At 51.6% G+C, this 25,428-nt stretch overlaps 2 long non-coding RNA genes across 2 annotated transcripts; both read right to left on the reverse strand.

Moving 5' to 3' along the window:
- Positions 1 to 19,477: 19,477 nt before the first annotated feature.
- On the reverse strand, positions 19,478 to 19,976 carry LOC134433570 (uncharacterized). Its single transcript, XR_010031639.1, has 2 exons — positions 19,641 to 19,976; positions 19,478 to 19,529 (listed from the first exon to the last, which is right to left on the reverse strand). It is a non-coding gene; the product is annotated as an uncharacterized LOC134433570 (long non-coding RNA).
- A 1,343-nt stretch (positions 19,977 to 21,319) lies between these two features.
- Positions 21,320 to 22,709, reverse strand: LOC134433568 (uncharacterized). Its single transcript, XR_010031638.1, has 3 exons — positions 21,631 to 22,709; positions 21,492 to 21,535; positions 21,320 to 21,390 (listed from the first exon to the last, which is right to left on the reverse strand). It is a non-coding gene; the product is annotated as an uncharacterized LOC134433568 (long non-coding RNA).
- Between the last annotated feature and the right edge of the window lie 2,719 nt (positions 22,710 to 25,428).

Consider the following 25,428-nt stretch of genomic DNA (forward strand, 5'->3'; position numbering starts at 1 on the left):
CCCACCTCCAAATCGGACTCAAAAACCCCTCCCAGTCATTCCCAAACCAGCACCATGCCTTCATCCCCTCTGTAGGTCACAGCCCTCTACTTATCTCTCAGACATCTGGGGATGCCAGTCGGTCTCAGGTGCATAGAAAGGCCACCTCGTCAGCTGGGAAGGTCCTGCTGGCACCGGGCGGGTGTCTCTCAGACAGCTAGATTAAAGACAACCAAACATCAGTGCCTGACCTTGGCACCGCATCGGCCAAAACCCCACCACTCTGCTACTCACCAGGCTCCGAAGAAGGCCCGGCACCTCCGAACCCTGACCCTCTGCCACACCTGGAATGCAGCTGCACCTGAAAGAAAGTTAGAACATATGTCAAACACCACCAGGGTAACTCAAAAGCAGCAAACACCTTATGTAAATCTAGGAAGAGCATCTAGAGCTCAAGTACATCCCACATTACAAATTCCAACTCCCCAGGGTTTGTCCTATTGCAGCAGGCCAGGCGGTAGGGCAAAAGAGCTCCGGCACAAATATGTGCAGACACCCGTGACACGGAACGTGACCAACAGGGGGACGTGAAACACGACACATCATGCTTGCGGTGAGGGCCTTGAGCAGAAAAGGCAAAAGGGACCCCAAAGACACACCAGGTAACAGGCACACGGCACAACACCAGACAGACCGGAGCTGTTCTGCACTGCCCGCCTAAAAGATGCCATCAAAAGTAGAGTCTCTCCCTTCACTTGTCCTAACATGCCCTTGGACAAGATTGCTTTTCCCTCCACTATTTGTTAAATCTGGCCCAAAAACTCCCAATCTGCTACACTCCCATCTCCAGGCAAAGGCCCCCGACTTATCTTTTGGATGAGGAGTGATGGCAATCCACGTTGGTGCTGAAATGAGTCTACCTCGGAGGGCCCCTGATAGCCTGTTAGCCTCTTGGTCAGCTAAAATAAAGAAAACCCAAACAAAAGTATGAGTCCAGAATTATGGGGGACATATCCCAGCCAGTCAGCTACTTGCCCTCTCCTGACTGTGCCTGGCTCCCTCAGGCTCCAGCTTCATCCTGATTCCAAGGCTGTGGCCTGCATTAGGGGCGGTACCTGGGTAAGAGAAAGGCAAAGTTAAATGGCATTGCTGTGAGTGCAGTGGATGACCTTGTGTGCTGCGAGACATGGGAATGCCTCTGCTAGGCTTCTGAACAGCCTTGTGTGAGGGGGCCCTCAAATAAACAAATAAACACCCTTTCTCACCCTGCTGCCTGCAAACCCCCTCCCAAGAACTCCTAACTGGATACCTGATCACCCTCTCTCTCCCAGTCACAACCCTCAACTCACCTGAAGCTTCAATCTCAAACATGATCCTTGACACTGGGCAGATCTCTCTTGCGACATGACCCATCTGCGGAAAAATTGTTGTTCTTGAGAGCTGAGCAATAAGAACCACTTCTGTCCGCTGCTCACCTTGGCTGCTGGTATCCAGATTGACTTCCTAAAAAGAAAGACAAAGAACAATGCTTTAACACAGTCACCATACACCCTTCTGCTGCAGAGACAAATGGGGCCTCACCTGCTCGGGGAAACCCCCTCACCCGGGATGGGGCCCTCTGGCACAGATTCAATCCATCTCAATCTGAAAAAAAAAGATAGGACAAGAGTCAAACTGTTGCAGGATAACTGAGGAGCTCCAGATATCCTGTGTCCATCTACAAATCCCACCTAGAGTCCAACTACACCCCACATTACACATTCCAAGTCCCCGGGATTTCTACTATTGCACCAGGCTATGCGGCAGGGCAGAGCAGCTCCGGCACAAATGTGTGCTGACACCCGTGACGCAGGACGGACAGGACATGACAAACAAAGCACACAACACACAGACAGAAATCTACCGGCAAAGAAAATGGGCGCAAGGACTGATAGAATGCAAAAGGACATGACCGAGTTGAAACTGATGGTGAGCTGATGAAGCTCAGAGAACCCTGGAGGAAGAAGATAACTGAAGGATTTATTCCAAGAACAGCAAAACCGGATGCCTAAGAATCCTATGGTCGGAATCCTCTGCCTGCCCTCACATTCTTACAAGTCCTAATCCACCATAATGGATCCAGGTGGGGCATAGCTGTCCCTACAGCTCAGAACAAGACCTGACAAGACACCTGACTGGATGCTTCCAAAGAGAGAAGAGAGTCTGATGCCTGTCTGAGCTCCCCAGTGCAAAGTTCTGTGGCCAGGCTGCCAGGCCAGGGAATGCAGAGATCACAGATGCTAACAAGGATGCCAGGGTTTCTGACAGGCCCCCCTAAGGTAAAAGACATGGCATACACAAACAACACATAATGCACAACAGACAAAGGACACGAGACACACCGGGACTGCTCTGCCCTGCGCTCCTCAGTACTGGGATCAAAAGTGAGACGTGGCTTTTATGGGGCCTAAGGGGCCACTTCATGAACACCCCCCACCTCCAAATCGGACTCAAAAACCCCTCCCAGTCATTCCCAAACCAGCACCATGCCTTCATCCCCTCTGTGGGTCACAGCCCTCTACTTATCTCTCAGACATCTGGGGATGCTGGTCCCTGTCAGGTGCAAAGAAAGGCCACCTCGTCAGCTGGGAAGGTCCTGCTGGCACCGGGCGGGTGTCTCTCAGACAGCTAGATTAAAGACAACCAAACATCAGTGCCTGACCTTGGCACCGCATCGGCCAAAACCCCACCACTCTGCTACTCACCAGGCTCCGAAGAAGGCCCGGCACCTGCTAACCCTGACCCTCTGCCACACCTGGAATGCAGCTGCACCTGAAAGAAAGTTAGAACATAGGTCAAACACCACCAGGGTAACTCACAAGCTGCAAACACCTTATGTCAATCTAGGGAGAGCATCTAGAGCCCAAGTACAGCCCACATTACAAATTCCAACTCCCCAGGGCTTGTCCTATTGCAGCAGGCTACACGGCAGGGCAGAACAGCTCCGGCACAAATATGTGCAGACACCCGTGACACGGAACGTGACAAACAGGGGAACGAGAAACACGAGACATCATGCTTGTTTTGAGGGCCTCTAAGGGGAGAAGGCAAAAGGCATGCCAAAGACACACTAGGGAACACGGCACAGTGGACAACATGACGCAGACCGGAGCTGTTCTGCGCTGCCCGCCGGAAAGCTGCCATCAAAAGTAGAGCCTCTCCCTTTAGCTGTCCTAAGAGGCCCTTGGACAAGATTGCTTTCCCCTCTGCTAATTTTTAAATCTGGCCCAAGAACTCCAAATGGGCTACTCTCCCATCTCCAGGCCGTGGCCCCCGACTTATCTTTTCGATGATGGGTGATGGGAATCCATGTTGCACCTGAAATAAGTCTGCCTCCGAGGGCCTCGTAATGACCTGCGTGCCTCTCGGTCAGCTACAATAAAGAAAACCGAAACCAAAGTGTGAGTCCAGAGTTATGTGGGCCAAATCCCAGCAAGGCAGCTACTTGCCCTCTCCTGAGTGGGCCTGGCTCCCTCAGGCTCCAGCTTCATCCTGACTCCAAGGCTGCAGCCTTTATTCAGAATGGCAACTGGGTTAAACAAAGGGAATGTCAAATGGCATTCCTGTGACTGCAGTGGATGACCTTGTGTGAGAAAGACATGAAAATGCCCCTGCTATGCTTCTGAAAACCTTGGGTGGGGGAGCCCTCAAATAAACACCCTTTCACACCCTGCTGCCTACAAACCCCCCCACCCAAGAACTCCCAACTGGATACCTACTCACCCTCACTGCACCTACTCTCAATTCTCAAAACCCCTGAAGCCCCAATCTCACGCATCTTCTTGGACACAGGGACGATCCCTCTTATGACATGATTAATCTGCTGAAAAATGTACTGGAGTTGACACACCCCGAAATCTGTGAAAGCTGCCCTCCTACTAAAAACAATGGAAGAAAAAAAAAAAAAAAAAAACAAACACAAGAACAAAACCAGAAACTACAAACATACTTTACCCCCCCTAAACACAAAACTCAAAACCACAAACCTAAATACTCCCTGTATTCCATGGCGCTTTCTTCACTGTATTTCCCAAGCCTCTGTTACTTTAGATGCCCAGAAACACCTGCTGAAAATGAGCTGAGATAAGCTAAAAGAGACTCTTCACTGAAATGAGAGGAGAGCTCTTACCCCAGCAGTTCCCAGGGAGGGAATGAAGGCCCCCAGCCAAGGCTGGGGTTAATATACCCCTGATAGTGCCCGCCTCTTGTTCCCATGATGCCCTGGAAAAGGGAGGGGACTAATCCCACCGGGTATAAAAGCCCTCAGAAGAGCTGCAGCAGTTTGGCTCCTCTGACTCAGATTCAAGAGGAGCAAAGGGCTTGTTAAAGAAGAAAGCTCTTCATTGAAAAAACAGTGCTTTCCATTTTCACAGCGACTACTTGCAGCAGAAGAACAGAAAACTGGTAAGACATTAAACTTTTTCTTAAAGTTACATAGATAGATACATTGGGTGATAAGCTGCTACCTTACATAATTAGTCTTTGGTAATTGCTAAGTAGAACATCATGTAGGACTGAGTAGGGTGGAGAAGAAGGATAATGACATAAATAGTCTAAGTCCCATTGGGACTCCTAATTAGGCCTAACTGCATTAGAAATAAAAATGGGAAAAAAAACCTCCTGGGTGGCTTATGTGTTAAGTACACGCCGGGCTCGCTCTTCTCTAAGATACCGGTTCCAAAGGCACGGAAAAAAAGTGGCCAGAAATGAATACTTAAATGCTAAAAATGCTGAAAAAGACACAGCTTCCTTCAAGTGAACCCATAAAAATTAGACAGCGGGGCAGTTAGCTCCACTGAAACTGATAACATGACAAATAAACTGATTCTACCCTATAATTCGTTCTCCAAAAATATTGTGAAACAAAGGGTTCTCCTCAATTTAAATCCCTCAGGCAATGAAAAAACAGAATTTTTTCTGTCAATCAAAACCCTTAACAACGAGGGACAGCTGGGGAAGGTTTGCAGGAGGCACTTAAGACTCACAAAGCCACCTGACTTTGGAGTGGTGACGGCTTGTGTCTGTGAGACGTCTGGCGCGAGGCACGTTTTTCAGCAAGCGGCCGGCCGCTCTGGTCCGTAGATCTCTGAACGCCGGTGCTGGCCCTTTTCCCTAGCAATGGCAGCTAACTAACTCAGGTTCGAGATGGCAATTTGCAAGAGGCACTTGGCACTACCAAAGTACCTTGAGGTGTCCCTGGTGCCAGCTGGAATCTGGAAGGCATACTTCACAAAATAGAATTTCAGCAGACACCGCACCGCTCCGGGCTACAGGCCCGTGAACGCGAACACCGGCCCTTTCCCCTGGCAAACGAAACTCACCTGCCCGGGTTGGTTCAGAGGAGGCGCTTGGGACTGACCACGCGGCCTGATTTTGCAGAGGTGCCGGTGTGGGCTTGAGAGGCATCCTGCACCATGCAAAATATGAGGAGCCGGCTGGCACTCGTGGCGCCTGAGTCCTTACCAAAAATGCCACCCCGTTTCCTAGGTAAACAAAACTAACCGTTCTGGGTTCCTGGTGTCCCTTTGCAGGAGGCGCTTGTTATTGTTAATGCAGCCTGAGTGTTCACTGCTGCCGGCTTGGGTCTGCAAGGCATCTGGCGCAATGCAGAATTTTAGGAGCCAAACAGCCGCTCCAGGCCGCGGGCACCCAATCACCAAAGCAAGGTCTTTTCCCTGGAAAGAAAATGCAACAGACTACGTTCCCGATGGCAGATTGCGGGAGCGCCTTAAGACGCTCAAACCAGCCTGACCTGCAAGTTGTGCCAGCTTACGACCTGGAAGCATCCTGTGCAATAGGGAATTTCAACAGGCAGCGGAACACGCTGGGCCTGAGGCGCCTGAAAAAAAATGCTGACCCGTTGCCCTGGGAAACGACGCTCAACGGCGCAGGGTCCTGATGGCAGACTCCGGGAGACGCTGGGCGCTGTCAAAGTAGCCAGACTTTGCAGTGGTGGCGGCTAGAGTCCGGGAGGCAACCTCTGCAATGCAGAAGTTCAGCAGGCGATGGGCCTCTCCGGACAACTGGCCCCTCAACACGGAGACCGGCCTTTTCCCCTATCGATCCACACTCACCAGATCACGTTCCAGATGGCAGATTACAGAAGCCACTTAGCGCTGTGAAACCAGCTAGAGTTGGAACTGATTCCACCTGAGGTCTAGGGGGCACCTGCGCAAGGCAAAAGGTCAGTAGGCGGACGGCCCCTAGGACCTGAACGCAATAGGCAGCCCTTTACACAGGGAAGTGTAACTCACCGGCCGAGGTTCCTGATGGCAGACGGCAGGAGACGCGTGCTGAGGAAAAAGCAGCTGGAGTTGGAACTCGTGCCACCTTGGCTCGAAGAGGCATATTTGGCAATACAGAAATTTCAGCAGGCAGCCAGCAACTCCGGGCAAGGCCTCCTGAACACCAATGCCGGCCCTTTCCCAGAAGAAGACAACTCAGCATCCCAGGCTCCTGATGGAATATTGCTGGAGCCATTTGGGACCCTCAAACGAGACTGACTGTACGGGGGTGGCAGCTTGGGTCTGGGAGCCATCCTGCGCAATGCAGAATTTTAGCCGGCTGATGGCCACGAAGGGCCCCTGGGCCCTGAATGTGAACACCAGCCCTTTTCTCAGGTAAGCGTGACTCAGCTGCCAGGTTCCTGATGGGAGATAGGAGACACGTGCCGAGGCCAAAGCAGCTGGTATTGGGACAGGGGCCAACTGGGTCTGGGAGGCAGATTGGGAAATGCAGAAGTTCAGAAGGCAAACAGCCGGCCACTCCGGGCCAAACGCCCCTGAACACTAATGCTGACCCTTTTCCCAAGTAAAGAAAACCGAGCAACCCGGGTTCCTGATTTCAAATTGCTGGAGGCGCTTGGGAGTCTCAAACCGTCTCGACTCGGCACCTATGGCAACTTGGATCTGGGAGGCATCCTGCGCAATGCGGAATTTCAGGAGCTAGCCGTCCACTAAGGGCCCCCGGCCCCTGAACAGGAACGCCAGCCCATTTCTCAGGGAAGCGTTACTCAGCCACCCGGGTTCCTGATGGCAGATGGCAGGAGACACGTGCCGAGGGAAAAGGAGCTGGACTTGGAACTGGTGCCGGCTTGGGTCTGGGAGGCACATTTGGCAATGCAGAATTTCAGCAGGCAGTCAGCCGCTCGAGGTAAGGCCTCCTGAACAACGCCAGCCCTGTCCCAGAAGAAGAAAACTCAGCAGCCCAGGTTCCTGATGGAATATTGCTGGAGCTATTTGGGACCCTCAAACCAGCCTGACTAGGCGGCGGTGGCAGCTTGGGTCCGGGAGGGATCCTGCGCAATACAGAATTTCACCAGACAGCCGTCCACAAAGGGCCCCTGTGCCCTGGACACAAATGCCACCCGTTACCCCAGGTAAGTGTAACTCACCAGCTCGGGTTCTTCATGGAAGATTGCTGGGGACATTCTGAACCTTCAAACCAGCCTGACTTTGCGGTGCCGGCAGCTAGGGTCTGGGAGGCATACTGTGCGATGCAGAATTTCAGATGGCAGACAGCCAGCCCCTCTGGACCAGAGGCTCCTAAACACTAGTGCTGTCCCTTTTCCCAGGTAAGCAAAACTCAGCCCCCCAGGTTCCTTGTTGCAGATTAGTGGAGGCACTTGGGACTCTCAAATGAGCTCGACGCGAGTGAGGTGGCAGCTTTGGTCGGGGAGGCATCCTGAGCAATGCAGAACTTCAGCAGGCAGACAGCTGGCTGCTCCGGGCCACGGGATCCTTAAAATTAGTCCTGTCCCTTTTCCCAGATAAGGAAAACTCAGCCACCCAAATTCCTGGTGGCATATTGTTCGAGGCGCTTGGGACTCTCAAAAAGATCAACTAGGCACAGGTGGCAGCTTGGGGCTGGGACGCATCCAGACCAATGCAGAATTTCAGGACACAGCAGGCCACTACGGGCCACTAAGGGCCCGGGACACCAATGCTGCCCATTACACAGGGAAGTGTAACTCAGCAGCTCAGGTTCCTGAAGGAAGATTGCTGGAGCCACTTGAGACTCCCAAACCAGGTTGACTTTGCGGTGGTGGCAGCTGGGGTGCGGGAGGCATCCTGCCCAATGTGGAATTTCACCGGGCGGCCGGCCGCTAAGGGCCCCTGGGCACTGGACAAAAATGCCGCCCATTACGCAGGGAAATGTAACCCAGCCACCTGGGTTCCTGATGGCAGATGGCAGGAGACACGTGCCGAGGACAAAGCAGCTGGAGTTGGAACTGGTGCCGGCTTCCGTCTGGGAGGCACGTTTGGCAAAGCAGAAATATCAGCAGGCAGCCAGCCAATACAGTCAGGGCCTCCTGAACACAAATGCCAGCCCTGTCCCAGAAGAAGAAAACTCAGCACCCCAAGTTCCTGATGGGAGATTGCTGAAGCCATTTGGGAGCCTCAAAGCCTCCTCACTCTGCAGCGGTGGCAGCTTGGGTCAGGGTGGCATCCTGCGTAATGCAGAAATTCAGCACAGAGCAGGTCACTAAGGGCCCCTGGGCCCTGAAAAAAGATGCTGCCCTTTACACAGGGAAGTGTAACTCACCAGCTCAGGTTCTTGATGGCAGATTTCTGGGGCCATTTGGGACCCTCAAACCAGCCTGACTCTGCGGTGGAGGCACCTTGGTCCGGCAGGCATCCTGCGCAATGCGGAATTTCAGCAGGCAGACAGCCACTCCAGGCAAGACCTCCGGAACACCACTGCCAGCCCTTTCCCAGAAGAAGAAAACTCAGCAGCCCAGGTTCCTGATGGCATATTGCTGTAGGAGCTTGGGAGTCTCAAACAAGTTCGACTCAGGTGAGGTGGCAGCCTGGGTCTGGGAGGGATCCTGCGCATTGCAGAATTTCAGAATGCAACCGGCCACTAAAGGCCCATGGGCCCTGTATACCAAAAATGCCCTTTACACAGGGAAGTGGAACTCACCAGCTCCGGTTCCTGATGTCAGATTGGTGGAGCCATTTGGGACCCTCAAACCAGCCTGACTTTTAGGTGGTGGCAGCTTGGGTCTGGGAGGCATCCTGTGCAATGTGAAATTTCAGCAGACATCCGGCCACTCCTGTCCCCAGCCTCATGAAGACACATGCTGACCCTTTACCCAGGTGAGCAAAACTCAACCCCCAGGTTCCTTGTTGCAGATTGGTGGAGGCGCTTCGGACTCTCAAACCAGCTCGACTCGGCTGAGGTGGCAGTTTGGGTCTGGGAGGCATCCTGCGCAATGTGGAATTTCAGAAGTCAGCCGGCCACTAAGGGCCCCTGGGCCCTGAAAAACAAAGCCGCCCTTTACACAGGGAAGTGTCACTCGCCAGCACAGGTTCCTGATGGCAGATTGCTGGAGTTACTTGGGACTCTCAAACCAGCCTGACTTTACGGTGGGGGCAGCTTGGGTCTGGGAGGCATCCTGTGCAAACCTAAATTTCAGAAGGCAGCCGGCCCCTCCAGTCCCCAGGCTCCTGAACAGTCATGCTAACACTTTCCTCAGGTAAGCAAAAGTCAGGAGCCCAAGTTCCTGGTGGCATATTCCTCGAGGCGCTTGGGACTCTCAATCGAGCTCAACTCGGCTGTTGCAGCAGCTTGGGTCTGGGAGGCATCAGGCGCAATGTGGAATTTCAGAAGTCAGCCGGCCACTAAGAGCCCCCAGGCCCTGAAAACCAAAGCCGCCCTTTACACAGGGAAGTGTAACTCACCAGCTCAGGTTCCTGATGGCAGATTGCTGGGCCCATTTGGGACCTTCAAACCAGCCTGACTTTGCGGTGGTGGCAGCTTTGGTCGGGGAGGCATCCTGCACAATCTTAAATTTCAGAAGACAGCCGGCCCCTCCGGTCCCCAGGCTCCTGAACAGTCATGCTGACCCTTTCCCCAGGTAAGCAAAAGTCAGCAGCCCAAGTTCCTGGTGGCATATTCCTCGAGGCGCTTGGGACTCTCAATCGAGCTCAACTCGGCTGTTGCAGCAGCTTGGGTCTGAGAGGCATCCTGCGCAATGTGGAATTTCAGAAGTCAGCCGGCCACTAAGGGCCCCTCGGCCCTGAAAAACAAAGCCGCCCTTTACACAGGGAAGTGTAACTCACCAGCTCAGGTTCCTGATGGCAGATTGCTGGGCCCATTTGGGACCTTCAAACCAGCCTGATTTTGGGGAGGTGGCAGCTTTGGTCGGGGGGGCATCCTGCGCAATCCTAAATTTCAGAAGACAGCCGGCCCCTCCGGTCCCCAGGCTCCTGAACAGTCATGCTGACCCTTTCCCCAGGTAAGCAAAAGTCAGCAGCCCAAGTTCCTGGTGGCATATTCCTCGAGGCGCTTGGGACTCTCAATCGAGCTCAACTCGGCTGTGGCAGCAGCTTGGGTCTGGGAGGCATCCTGCGCAATGGAGAATTTCAGCAGGCAGACGGCCGGCCACTCCAGACCGCAGGTCCCTGATCATTAGGGCTGACCCTTTCCACACGTAAGCAAAAGTCAGCAGTCCAAGTTCCTGGTGGCAGATTGTTTAAGGCGCTTGGGACTCTCAATCGAGCTCAACTCGGCTGTGGCAGCAACTTGGGTCTGGGAGGCATCCTGCGCAATGTGGAATTTCAGAAGTCAGCCGGCCACTAAGGGCCCCCGGTCCCTGAAAACCAAAGCCGCCCTTTACACAGGGTAGTGTAACTACCAGCTCAGGTTCCTGATGGCAGATTGCTAGGCCCATTTGGGACCTTCAAACCAGCCTGACTTTGCGGTGGCGGCAGCTTTGGTCGGGGAGGCATCCTGCGCAATCTTAAATTTCAGAAGACAGCCGGCAACTCCGGTCCCCAGGCTCCTGAACAGTCATGCTGACCCTTTCCCCAGGTAAGCAAAAGTCAGCAGCCCAAGTTCCTGGTGGCATATTCCTCGAGGCGCTTGGGACTCTCAATCGAGCTCAACTCGGCTGTGGCAGCAGCTTGGGTCTGGGAGGCATCCTGCGCAATGTGGAATTTCAGAAGTCAGCCGTCCACTAAGGGCCCCCGGCCCCTGAAAACCAAAGCCGCCCTTTACACAGGGAAGTGTAACTACCAGCTCAGGTTCCTGATGGCAGATTGCTGGGCCCATTTGGGACCTTCAAACCAGCCTGACTTTGCGGTGGTGGCAGCAGGGGTCGTGGAGGCATCCTGCGCACTGCAGAATATGAAGAGCCAGCCAGCCACTAAGGGCCCCTGGGCACTGGAACCAAATACCGCCCATTACACAGGGAAGTGTAACTCACCAGCACAGGTTCCTGATGGCAGATGGCTGGAGGCACTTGAGACCCTCAAACCAGCCTGACTTTGCGGTGGTGGCAGCTTTGGTCGGGGAGGCATCCTGCGCAGTCTTAAATTTCAGAAGACAGGCAGCCCCTCCGGTCCCCAGGCTCCTGAACAGTCATGCTGACCCTTTCCCCAGGTAAGCAAAAGTCAGCAGCCCAAGTTCCTGGTGGCATATTCCTCGAGGCGCTTGGGACTCTCAATCGAGCTCAACTCGGCTGTGGCAGCAGCTTGGGTCTGGGAGGCATCCTGCGCAATGGAGAATTTCAGCAGGCAGACGGCCGGCCACTCCAGACCGCAGGTCCCTGATCATTAGGGCTGACCCTTTCCACACGTAAGCAAAAGTCAGCAGTCCAAGTTCCTGGTGGCAGATTGCTCAAGGTGCTTGGGACTCTCAAATGAGCTTGACTCAGGTGAGGTGGCAGCTTGGGTCTGGGATGCATCCTGCACAATGTGGAATTTCAGAAGTCAGCCGGCCACTAAGAGCCCCTGGGCCCTGAAAACAAAAGCCGCCCTTTACACAGGGAAGTGTAACTACCAGCTCAGGCTCTTGATGGCAGATTGCTGGAGTTACTTGGGACTCTCAAACCAGCCTGACTTTGCGGTGGTGGCAGCTTGGGTCTGGGAGGCATCCTGCGCAATGTGGAATTTCAGAAGTCAGCCGGCCACTAAGGGCCCCTGGGCCCTGAAAACCAAAGCCGCCCTTTACACAGGGAAGTGTAACTCACCATCTCAGGTTCCTGATGGCAGATTGCTGGGCCCATTTGGGACCATCAAACCAGCCTGACTTTGCTGTGGTGGCAGCTTTGGTCGGGGAGGCATCCTGCGCACTGCAGAATATGAAGAGCCAGCCAGCCACTAAGGGCCCCTGGGCACTGGGACCAAATGCCGCCCATTACACAGGGAAGTGTAACTCACCAGCTCAGGTTCTTGATGGCAGATTGCTGGAGGCAATTGGGACCCTCAAACCAGCCTGACTTTGCGGTGGTGGTAGATTTGGTCGGGGAGGCATCCTGCGCAATCCTAAATTTCAGAAGACAGCCGGCCCCTCCGGTCCCCAGGCTCCTGAACACTAATGCTGACCCTTTCCCCAGGTAAGCAAAAGTCAGGCGCCCAAGTTCCTGGTGGCATGTTCCTCGAGGCGCTTGGGACTCTCAATCGAGCTCAACTCGGCTGTGGCAGCAGCTTGGGTCTGGGAGGCATCCTGCGCAATGTGGAATTTCAGAAGTCAGCCGGCCACTAAGGGCCCCTGGGCCCTGGAAACCAAAGCCGTCCTTTACACAGGGAAGTGTAACTCACCAGTTCAGATTCCTGATGGCAGATTGTTGGGCCCATTTGGGACCTTCAAACCAGCCTGATTTTGGGGAGGTGGCAGCTTTGGTCGGGGGAGTATACTGCGCAATCTTAAATTTCAGAAGACAGGCGGCCCCTTCCGTCCCCAGGCTCCTGAACAGTCATGCTGACCCTTTCCCCAGGTAAGCAAAAGTCAGCAGCCCAAGTTCCTGGTGGCATATTCCTCGAGGCGCTTGGGACTCTCAATCGAGCTCAACTCGGCTGTGGCAGCAGCTTGGGTCTGGGAGGCATCCTGCGCAATGTGGAATTTTAGAAGTCAGCCGGCCACTAAGGGCCCCTGGGCCCTGAAAACCAAAGCCGCCCTTTACACAGGGAAGTGTAACTCACCAGCTCAGGTTCTTGATGGCAGATTGCTGGAGTTACTTGGGACTCTCAAACCAGCCTGACTTTAGGGTGGGGGCAGCTTGGGTCTGGGAGGCATCCTGCACAATGTGGAATTTCAGAAGTCAGCCCGCCACTAAGGGCCCCAGGGCCCTGAAAACCAAAGCCGCCCTTTACACAGAGAAGTGTAACTCACCAGCTCAGGTTCTTGATGGCAGATTGCTGGAGGCACTTGGGACCCTCAAACCAGCCTGACTTTGCGGTGGTGGCAGCTTTGGTCGGGGAGGCATCCTGCGCAATCCTAAATTTCAGAAGACAGACGGCCCCTCCGGTCCCCAGGCTCCTGAACAGTCATGCTGACCCTTTCCCCAGGTAAGCAAAAGTCAGCAGCCCAAGTTCCTGGTGGCATATTCCTCGAGGCGCTTGGGACTCTCAATCGAGCTCAACTCGGCTGTGGCAGCAGCTTGGGTCTGGGAGGCATCCTGCGCAATGGAGAACTTCAGCAGGCAGACGGCCGGCCACTCCAGACCACAGGTCCCTGATCATTAGGGCTGGCCCTTTCCCCAGGTAAGCAAAAGTCAGCAGTCCAAATTCCTGGTGGCAGATTGCTCAAGGCACTTGGGACTCTCAAATGAGCTTGACTCAGGTGAGGTGGCAGCTTGGGTCTGGGAGGCATCCTGCACAATGTGGAATTTCAGAAGTCAGCCGGCCACTAAGGGCCCCTGGGCCCTGAACAACAAAGCCGCCCTTTACACAGGGAAGTGTAACTACCAACTCAGGTTCCTGATGGCAGATTGCTGGGCCCATTTGGGACCTTCAAATCAGCCTGACTTTGCGGTGGTGGCAGCTGGGGTCGGGGAGGCATCCTGCGCACTGCAGAATATGAAGAGCCAGCCGGCCACTAAGGGCCCCTGGGCACTGGAACCAAATGCCGCCCATTACACAGGGAAGTGTAACTCACCAGCACAGGTTCCTGATGGAAGATTGCTGGAGTTACTTGGGACTCTCAAGCCAGCCTGACTTTACAGTGGGGGCAGCTTGGGTCTGGGAGGCATCCTGCGCAATGTGGAATTTCAGAAGTCAGCCGGCCACTAAGGGCCCCTGGGCCCTGAAAACCAAAGCCGCTCTTTACACAGGGAAGTGTAACTCACCAGCTCAGGTTCTTGATGGCAGATTGCTGGAGGCACTTGGGACCCTCAAACCAGCCTGACTTTGCGGTGGTGGTAGATTTGGTCGGGGAGGCATCCTGCGCAATCCTAAATTTCAGAAGACAGCCGGCCCCTCCGGTCCCCAGGCTCCTGAACAGTCATGCTGACCCTTTCCCCAGGTAAGCAAAAGTCAGCAGCCCAAGTTCCTGGTGGCATATTCCTCGAGGCGCTTGGGACTCTCAATCGAGCTCAACTCGGCTGTGGCAGCAGCTTGGGTCTGGGAGGCATCCTGCGCAATGGAGAACTTCAGCAGGCAGACGGCCGGCCACTCCAGACCACAGGCCCCTGATCATTAGGGCTGACCCTTTCCCCAGGTAAGCAAAAGTCAGCAGTCCAAGTTCCTGGTGGCAGATTGCTCAAGGCGCTTGGGACTCTCAAATGAGCTTGACTCAGGTGAGGTGGCAGCTTGGGTCTGGGAGGCATCCTGCACAATGTGGAATTTCAGAAGTCAGCCGGCCACTAAGGGCCCCTGGGCCCTGAAAAACAAAGCCGCCCTTTACACAGGGAAGTGTAACTACCAGCTCAGGTTCCTGATGGCAGATTGCTGGGCCCAATTGGGACCTTCAAACGAGCCTGACTTTGCGGTGGTGGCAGCTGGGGTCGGGGAGGCATCCTGCGCACTGCAGAATATGAAGAGCCAGCCGGCCACTAAGGGCCCCTGGGCACTGGAACCAAATGCCGCCCATTACACAGGGAAGTGTAACTCACCAGCACAGGTTCCTGATGGAAGATTGCTGGAGTTACTTGGGACTCTCAAACCAGCCTGACTTTACAGTGGGGGAAGCTTGGGTCTGGGAGGCATCCTGCACAATCTTAAATTTCAGAAGACAGCCGGCCACTCTGGTCCCCAGGCTCCTGAACAGTAATGCTGACACTTCCCCCAGATAAGCAAAACTCAGATGCCCAGGTTCCTTGTTGCAGATTGCTGGTGGCGCTTGGACTCTCCAACGAGGTCGACTCGGCTTAGGTGGCAGCTTATGTCTAGGAGGCATCCTGCGCAATGCGGAATTTCAGAAGGCACACAGACAGCCACTCCGGGCCACAGGCTCTCTAAAACTAATGATGACCCTTTCCCCAGGTAAGCACAAGTCAGCAGCCCAAGTTCCTGGTGGCATATTCCTCGAGGCGCTTGGGACTCTCAAACAAGCTCGACTCAGCTGAGGTGGCAGCTTGGATCCGGGAGGCATCCTGCGCAATGGAGAACTTCAGCAGGCAGACGGCCGGCCACTCAGACCACAGGCCCTGATCATTAGGGCTGACCCTTTCCCCATGTAAGCAAAAGTCAGCAGCCCAAGTTCCTGGTGGCAGATTGCTCAAGGCGCTTGGGACCCTCAAATGAGCTTGACTCAGGTGAGGTGGCAGCTTGGCTCTGGGAGGAATCCTGCGCCATGTGAAATTTCAGCAGGCAGCCGGCCACTCCAGGCCGCAGGTTCCTGAAAACTAATGCTGCCCCTTACCCAGGTAAGAAAACCTCAGCCCCCCATGTTCCTAGTTGCAGATTGGTGGAGGCACTTGGGACTCTCAAACGAGCTCGACTCGGCTGAGGTGGCAGCTTGGCTCTGAGAGGCAGCCTGCGCAATGCAGAATTTCAGCAGACAGCCGGTCACTAAGGGCCCCTGAGTCCTCAACACCAATGCTGCCCTTTACACAGGGAAGTGTAACTCACCAGCACAGGTTCCTGATGGCAGATTGCTGGACACATTTGGGGGCCCTCAAAGCAGCCTGACTCTCCAGTGCTGGCAGCTTGGGTCTGGGAGGCATACTGCGCAATGCAGAATTTCAGCAGGCAGACGGCTGGCCACTCTGGGCCACAGGCTCCTGAACACTAGTTCTGTCCCTTTTCTCAGGTAAGCAAAACTCAGCCTCCCAGGTTCCTTGTTGCAGATTGCTGGTGGTACTTGGGACTCTCAAATGAGCTCGATTTGGCTGAGGTGGCAGCTTACATCTAGGAGGCATCCTGTGCAAGGCAGAATATCAGAAGTCACACAGACAGCCACTCCGGGCCACCGGCTCTCTAAAACTAATGCTGACCCTTTGCCCAGGTAAGCAAAACTCAGCCCCCCAGGTTCCTTGTTGCAGATTGATGGAGCTGCTTGGGACTCTCAAACAAGCTCGTCTCAGGTGAGGTGGCAGCTTGGGTCTGGGAGGCATCCAGGTGTTCCCCCCGACCCTGTGAGAAGCTCTCGCAGTCCTTCCATGAGACAGTGCCGGGAGCGGCCCATAAACCCCTCCACTCAGCAGCTCCATGCAAAAGGGAGCTGAGGCAAAGCCTCCCCCTAAAACAGCCTCGCCCCGGCAGGAGCCGCCCCCCTCATCATCCTCACACTCACACCTGGGCTGCTCCGAGCCCCCATCATCCTAACAGCTCATACCTGGGCTGCTCCCAGCCCCCATCATCCTCACACTCACACCTGGGCTGCTCCGAGCCCCCATCATATATTTTTCATATTTATATTCACATGTATATTTAGAATTTATATTACTGGATAATAAAAATTATATTACATATTGCATCTCTTCATGTTACTTACATAGATTTCTATTTCTATTTCTATTCATAGTTTGGTATTATATAATAAATATATAGAGATATAAAGATATATTTCTGTATGTCGATTTACATTTCTATAGTACTTATATTATTTAAAATAAAACCCCTGCCTCTAATGACATAAAAAGCTAAGACACCCCTTTCTTTAAAACACATTTAAAATTTTAAAAATAATTTTGTTTGTCATAATTCTATTCACATCTATATTTGTAATTTTCATTTGTTATATTTATAGATACTATATATATTGGAGAGAATACCTTTTTATATAATAATAGATACATTCTTTTGACACAATATATTTCTTTTACTTATATAAATATATATTAAATATTTATTGATATCGACATATATCTGATATATTTGCATTTCTAGTTTTATATTTTTTATGAAATCTCCAGCCCATACCCCAATAAAAGCCAAACAATCCCCAATTCATTTAAACTGTATTTAAACATAAATCCTGTCACAGCTGCGTTGCTCAGCAGTGCCCCAAGCTAATCTGACACTTGTCCATCTCCTGGACCTGAAACTGAACCCGCTCACCTTGATCGCACCTGGCAGAACCATTTTCGTACCTTTTTCTGGCATGTCTTGTTTTTGGTTTTTTTTGTCTTGAGTTTTTGTGCCCTTTATTGCCCCTCTTTCTTGCCGTGTTTCTTGGGGCTTTTACTCCCTTTTTCCTTGATTTTTTTCTGGCATTTCTTGGGGTTTTTTCTTCGTTTCTTCTTGCCCATTTTGGTGTTTATTCTGGTTTTTCCTTGCCCCCCTTGGGGGTTTTTTTTCAGTTTGTTTTTTTTTTTTTTTTCTTCCCCATCTTGGTTTTTTGTTGTGATTTTGTTTCTTGCCCATCTTGGGTTTTTTCTCTGGTCTGTTTTCAGGGATTTTTCTTGCCCATCTTGGTTTTCTTCTGTGGGTTTGTTTTTTGTTGTTTTTTTTTTCTTTTCTTTTTCTTTTTTTTTCCCCTAGGTTTCTCCTTGCCCTCCTTGTTTTTGGTTTTTTTTGTCTGTCTTCCTTCCTTCCTTCTTTCTTCCTTTCAGTTCCTTTCCTTATTTTCTTTTTTTCTTTCTCTTCCTTTCTTTCTTTCTTTCCCTGTATTTCTAATCTTGGTTTTCATTTCTAGCTTTAGAATAAAAAAGCAGCAGTAGAAACTTTCAGCCTATCTGGGATTAAAAAAACTCCAAAATGAAAATGATTTAAAGAAAACTATTTATTTCCTGGGAACCTGAAATTTTCTACTGCTGCACGTGACATAGAGCGTTTATTCCTTCTTATAGATAGTTGATATTTCATACTTACTTTATACAGCGCTCCCTGCACCGGCGCGCTGCAGGCACAGCGCCCCCTGCTGTCTGCACAGGCGCACTGCAGGCACAGCGGTGCGGCGACGTTCAGTTCTGTTTAATGAAACTCGGCTTGGTTCAGCTTGGTTCGGCTCTTGGTCGAAACTCATTTAAGTTCGGCTCTTCGGAACAATTCGCACAGTACCGCTTTACGGCACCTTTTACGACAGTCGCGCTTTACGGTAGTCTTTACGACAGTCGCGCTTTACGGCAGTCTTTACGACAGTCGCGCTTTACGACACCTGTTACGACAGTCGCGCTTTACGACAGTCTTTACGACAGTCGCGCTTTACGGCACCTTTTACGACAGTCGCGCTTTACGGCAGTCTTTACGACAGTCGCGCTTTACGGCACCTTTACGACAGTCGCGCTTTACGGCACGTTTTGCGACAGTCGCGCTTTACGGCACCTTTTACGACAGTCGCGCTTTACGGCGCCTTTTACGACAGTTTTTTTTCTTGCCCAGTTTGGAGTTTTTCCTGGGTTTTTTTTGCCAGTCTTGCGGGGTTTTTTCCAGGTTTATTCTTGCCCATCTTGAATTTTTTTTCTGGGTTTTTTCTTGCCCATCTTGGTGGTTTTTTTCCCTTTTTTTTTTCCTTTTTTTTTTTTCTTGGTTTTTTCAGGTTTTTTTCTGGTCCATCTTGCTTTTTTTCTTGCCCATCTTGGGGGGATTTTCTGTGATTTTTCTGGGGTTTTTGAGGATCTTCTCCTTGCCCATCTTGGTTTTTTTTTTTGCGTTTTTTTCCTGCCAGTCTGGGGTTTTTGTTCTTGGTTTTTTTCTGGGTTTTTCCTTGCCCATCTTGGGATTTTTTTTCCGTTTTTTTTTCCTGGTTTATTTTTCCTGGTTTTTCCTGCGTTTTTTCTGGTCCATCTTGTGGGGTTTTTTTGGGATTCTTCTTGCCCATCTTGAGGTTTTTTTCCTGGTTTTCTGTGGGTGTTTTCTGCGTTTTTTCTTGCCCATCTTGGGGTTTTTTTCTGGGTATTCTCGCCCATGTTTGGTTTTTTTCCTTGGTTTTTTCTGGGTTTTCCTTGCCCACCTTGGGGGTTCTTCCAGTTTCTTTTTCCTGTTTTTTTTTTTTTCTGGGTTTTTTCTGGGCTTTTCTTGCCCATCTTGGTTTTTTTCCTGGTTTTTTCTTGCCCATCTTGGGGTTTTTAGCGTTTTTTCCCGGGTTGGCTCTTGCCCCTCTTGAGATTTTTTCCCTGGGATTGTTCTGGGTTTTTTCTTGATTTTTTTCTTCCCCATCTTGCAGTTTTTTTCCTGGATTTTTGTGGGGTTTCTTTGTTGCCCATTTTGGGTTTTTTTTCTGCTTTTTTCTGGGTTTTTCTTGCCCATCTTGGGTTTTTTTACTGGGTTTTTTGGGCCTTTTCTAGCCTATCTTGGAGTATTTTTCTGGGTTTTTACTTGGCCGGGACCAAAAAAACAAAAAACAGCCAGGGTGGAAGGCAGCTGGGGATTTTTTATTCTCAATTTAACAATGAGTTGCAAAACCTGAAAAGCAAAAGTCATATACACAAGGTTAAATCCAGTCAGCATGCGCTCACACACGCAGAGACGAGCAGACAGACACAGCCACGTGCTCTCACACACACTCCTTCTTACACGCTCACTGTGGCCCTTCCCTGAGATGCTGAAGAAGGTGCTTTGACACATCTTCTGGCTACCACTCCTTGAGGTAAATGGCAGATCCTGGGAAATCAGCAGCCTTGGGGACCTGTGAGACAACAAGAAGGGTCAACAAGTGGCTATCTGACAGCTAGGACTTGTCCCCACTCTGGACTGATGAATTTTCTACCCAAAATCCCACAAAAGACAGATGAACAGTAAAGTTGTTATAACTGTTCTACCTAACTGTGACTATGTGCCAGGGCAGGGCAGCTCCGATCATAAGTGGTACAGTCTACACACAATATAAGCTGACGCATACAGTGCAAGTGTACATAGAGTGTAGTACACACAATATAAGGCGACATGCTTATGTGCAGTGTAAGTACAGACAATATAAGGCAATGCACTTACATTGCATGTACCTATGCTGGCTTATACTGTACGTACTTATACTGTATGTAAGTACATACAATATAAGCCAACATAGGAACATACAATATAAACCACGACTTAAGAAAACTCTCTGGAAGATTACTTATTGAGCCCTGTACCCTTTGAGAAGATGGAACCTATAGAACTACTGCAGTCACGTGAGGAGGGTGTAAGATGCTCCCTCTAGAAGTCCAAGAAAATGGAAAAAAAAGCACTACCACAGCTGATAGTGAGAAGGAAGATGGATGAGAACATCTTGTCCCTGTGAGACATTCCTGTCTCAAAGAGTAAAAATGTAAAGATGCTGGAATAAGGGATATCCGGCAAGGAATGTGAGTAGAACATGGCACAGAAGAGAGCCGATAAAGCATTGAGATGTAACAAAGGCCTATGCCGTGGAAGACAATGGACACACACACCATAACAGAGACACAGATGACATAACACAGAGACAAGTTGCAACTGCTTGGCACTTTCCATTTAGGGACCCGAGAGTCCTAGCACAAGACGAGCCAGAGGCCAATGAGGCCAAGGGAAAGGAAGCCCTATGACAACAGCACGTGATGATGAAATGCAACTCATTAAAGGAAGTTAGGGCCAAAGCAGTTAGGAGGATGCTCGAGAGGCTCAGCAAGCCTAGAGAAGGAAGCGGACTGCCAGGTGACTGCAGCTACAGCTCCGGACCTGAAGGCAAGCTCCACGGGGGAAAGAGCCGTGACGACTTCAAGTCGAGGAAGGCAGATGACGCAAAGTTCACGAGAATGTGGAGATGGGTAGGAACTGCCCTGCCCGGCAAAGGCTCTGGTGAGGCTGAGGAGAAACCCTCTCCCTTTACTTCCAGGGAGCCTGTCCCACTACAGACCTCTCCGCTAAGCTGACATCAGATTGCCTCCTGTGATAGTAAAGGCTTTTCCCCTTCTCCCAACCACTGGCCCCGACACTTAGCTTTTGGAAGACAAGCGGACAAAATCCATCCTCGGTCGGACGTGGACGTTGAGACGTTCTCAATGTGTGCGCTTCGGTGCTGCCGCTTCCAAGCGGTGGCTACAAGCCTGCCCAGGGTACCTAAGGCAAAACAGAAAAGGTGACTATTGCCCTCAAAAACAGTAATCCCCGGGACTCCTTCGCACCCCTGCCCCAGCTCACCTCAAGTCTTGATTTGACTCCAGAGGCCGCCCGGAAGATACCTGCAAAAAGAAAATGTACACATTTAGCATGCTGCTGCATAACGCTCACCTAGGAATCAGCCCGCCTAAACTCCGAGTCACCTGCCCTCCTCTCTTCCCCGGCATGCCTAGGGCAGCGACAGCACCTGCAAAGAAACAAAGCAGAAAAGCATGCTGACATACTGTGAAAACACAACCTCCCAACCCTGACAAGTATGCCACACTGATACCTTAAGCTTGAACCCACCTGGCATGGGCATGCTGGGCTAGGATAGATGGCAAGCAGTCCATCTAAAATAAAAAGAGGAATAATACATACCTAGAGCTGCACCAGAAACTGAGACCTCAGCAATAACAACTGTTTCGGTACCCTACTCAATGCTCACCTTGCCCACTCAGCCTTGACAGCTGCTCTCTGCCTTGACTTCCTAAAAATAAAGACAAAGAGCAGAGCTGCAGCAGCCACAATTTATGCTTCCTCTGCAGAGACAAACAGTGACTGACCTTCACAGGGGAATCCCCTCACCCAGAATGGGGGGCTCTGCCCTGGATTTATCCTTCTGCAACTAAAAGAAAGTTAGGATGAAAGTGAAAGGGCTGCAGGATAACTTATGGGCTCCACGTATCCTGTGTCCATCTACAAATCCCATCTAGAATCCAACTACACATTACAAATTCCAAGTCCCTGAGACTTCTCATATTGCACCAGGATATGCAGCAGGGCAGAACAGCAGCTCCAGCACAAATGTGTGCAGACACCCGTGACACAGGACAGACAAGACGTGACAAACACTGGGGACACAACAGGAACGGAAATCTCTTAGCAAGGAAAATGGCTGCAAGGACTGAGAGAATGCAAAAGAAGAAGAGTTGAAGCTGATGGCGAGCTGATGAGGCTCAGAGAACCCTGGAGGAAGAAGATGCAAACAGAATGATTTATTCCAAAAACTGCAAAGATGGATGCCCGAGAATCCTACAGTCAGAATCCTCTCCCTAACCTCACATCCTTACAAGTCCTACTCTGCTATAATGGATCATTGCGCAGCATGGCTGTCTGTACAGCTCAGAACAAGACATGACAAGACATTTGACTGGACGCTTCTAAAGAGAGATGCATTTCTGATGCCTGTGTGAGCTCCCCAGTCAAAAGATCTATGGCATGAGTGCCAGGGCGAGGAACGCTGAGATCACGGATGCTAGGAAAGGTTTCTGAGAGGCCCCTCACAGGGCTAAGATAAGAGACATGAGATATCCAGGCAACACACAATACACAAAAGACAAGTGACACGAGACACACCGGGACTGCTCTGCCCTGCTGCGCACCTCAGCACTGTGACCAAAAGGGAGACTTTGCTTTTATGGGGCCTAAGGGGCAACATCTTGGCTAACCTCATTGCCAGAGCCAACTCAGACCCCCACCTCAGGGAGTCCTGACAAAGCACCCCACGTTCATCCCCTCTGAGGGTTGCAGCCCTCTGCTTATCTCTCCGACATCAGGGGATGCCAGTCCGTCTCAGGTGCATGGAAAGGCCACCTCGTCAGCTGGGAAGGTCCTGCTGGCACCGGGCGGGTGTCTCTCAGACAGCTAGATTAAAGACAACCAAACATCAGTGCCTGACCTTGGCACCGCATCGGCCAAAACCCCACCAGTCTGCTACTCACCATGCTCCTAGGAATGCCCAGCACCTCCTAACCCTGACCCTCTGCCATGGATGCAATGCATCCACACCTGAAAGAAAGTTAGAACATATGTCAAACATCTCAACAATAACTTTAACTTTCAAGCTGGAAACACCTTATGTAAACCTAGGAATAGCACCTAGAGCCCAAGTAGAGCCCACATTCAAATTTCAACTCCCCAGGCTTGTCCCATTGCAGCACGCCATGCGGCAGGGCAGAACAGCTCCGGCACAAATACCTGCAGACATCCGTGACACAAAACGTGACAAACAGGGGGACACCAAACACAACACATCATGCTTGTGGTGAGGGCCTCGAGGGAAGAGGGCAAAAGGGACCCCAAAGACACACTAGGGAACACAGCACACCAGACAACAGGACACAGACCGGAGCTGTTCTGCACTGCCCGCCTGAAAGCTGCCATCAAAAGAAGAGCCTCTCCCTTTAGCTGTCCTAACAGGCCCTTGGAGAAGATTGCTTTTCCCTCTGCTGGTTTTTAACTCTGCCCCAAGAACTCCCAACCTGCTACACTCCCATCGCCAGGCCATGGCCCCCGACTTATCTTTTGGATGATTGGTGAGGGGAATCCACGCTGCACCTGAAATGAGTCTGCCTCGGAGGGCTCTGTGATGGCCTGTTAGCCTCTCAGTCAGCTACAATAAAGAAAACCAAAACCAAAGTATGAGTTCAGACTTATGTGGGCCAAATCCCAGCAAGGCAGCTACTTGCCCTTTCCTGAGCGTGCCTGGCTCCCTCAGGCTCCAGCTTCATCCTGATTCCAAGGCTGTGGCCTTCCATAGGAGTGGCACCTGGGTTAGAGAAAGGCAAAGTTAAATGGCATTGCTGTGACTGCAGTGGATGACCTTGTGTGCTGTAAGACATGGCAATGCCTCTGCTAGGCTTCTGAACAGCCTTGTGTTGGGGGGGCCCTCAAATAAACAAATAAACACCCTTTCTCACCCTGCTGCCTGCAAACCCCCTCCCAAGAACTCCTTACTGGATACCTGAACACCCTCTCTCTCCCAGTCACAATCCTCAACTCACCTGAAGCCTCAATCTCAAACATCATCCTTGACACTGGGCAGATCCCTCTTGTGACACAATGAATCTGCTGAAAAATGGTTGTGCTTCAGAGCTGAGCAATAACAACCACTTCTCTCCGCTGCCCACCTTGACTGCTGGCATCCAGATTGACTTCCTAAAAAGAAAGACAAAGAAAAGAGCTGTAACACAGTCACCATACACACTTCTGCTGCAGAGACAAATGGGGCCTCACCTGCTCGGGGCAATCCCCTCACCCGGGATGGGGCCCTCTGGCACAGATTTAATCCATCTCAATCTGAAAAAAAAGGTAGGACAAGAGTCAAACTGTTGCAGGATAACTGAGGAGCTCCAGATATCCTGTGTCCATCTACAAATCCCACCTACAGTCCAACTACACCCCGCATTACACATTCCAAGTCCCCAGGACTTCTCCTATCGCAGCTGGCTATGCCGCAGGGCAGAGCAGCCCTGTCCCAAAAGTGTGCAGACACCCGTGACACAGGACAGACAGGACAGGACAGGACAGACAACGGGGACACAACAGGAACAGAAGTCTCTTGGAAAGGAAAATGGCTGCAAGGACTGAGAGAACGCAAAAGGAGATGACCGAGCTGAGACCGATGGTGAGCTGATGAGGCTCAGAGAACCCTGGAGGAAGAAGATGCTAACTGAAGGATTTATTCCAATAACTGCAAAGATCGATGCCTAGGAATCCTATGGTCAGAATCCTCTGCCTGCCCTCACATTTTTTACAAGTCCTAATCCACCATAATGGACCAGGTGGGGCATAGCTGTCCGGACAGCTCAGAACAAGACCTGACAAGACACCTGACTGGATGCTTCCAAAGACAGAAGAGAGTCTGATGCCTGTCTGAGCTCCCCAGTCAAAAGTTCTGTGGCCCGGGTGCCAGGCCAAGGAATGCAGTGATCACAGATGCTAACAAGGATGCCAAGGTTTCTGACAGGCCCCCCTAAGATAAAGATATGGGATACACAAACAACACATAATGCACAACAGACAAAGGACACGAGACACACCGGGACTGCTCTGCCCTGCACACCTCAGCACTGGGATCAAAAGTGAGACTTGGCTTTTATGGGGCCTAAGGGGCCACTTCATGAACACACTACCCCCCCCCCCCCCCCCAAAATTGGACTCAAAAACCCCTCCCAGTCATTCCCAAACCAGCACCATGCCTTCATCCCCTCTGTGGGTCACAGCCCTCTACTTATCTCTCAGACATCTGGGGATGCTGGTCCCTGTCAGGTGCAAAGAAAGGCCACCTCGTCACCTGGGAAGGTCCTGCTGGCACCGGGCTGGGGTCTCTCAGAAAGCTAGATTAAAGAGAACCAAACATCAGTGCCTGACCTTGGCACCGCATCGGCCAAAACCCCACCACTCTGCTACTCACCGTGCTCCTAAGGAGGCCCGGCACCTCCTAACCCTGACCCTCTGCCAC

This window comes from Melospiza melodia, unplaced genomic scaffold, assembly GCF_035770615.1.
Source record: "Melospiza melodia melodia isolate bMelMel2 unplaced genomic scaffold, bMelMel2.pri scaffold_205, whole genome shotgun sequence".
NCBI classification, from domain to species: domain Eukaryota; kingdom Metazoa; phylum Chordata; class Aves; order Passeriformes; family Passerellidae; genus Melospiza; species Melospiza melodia.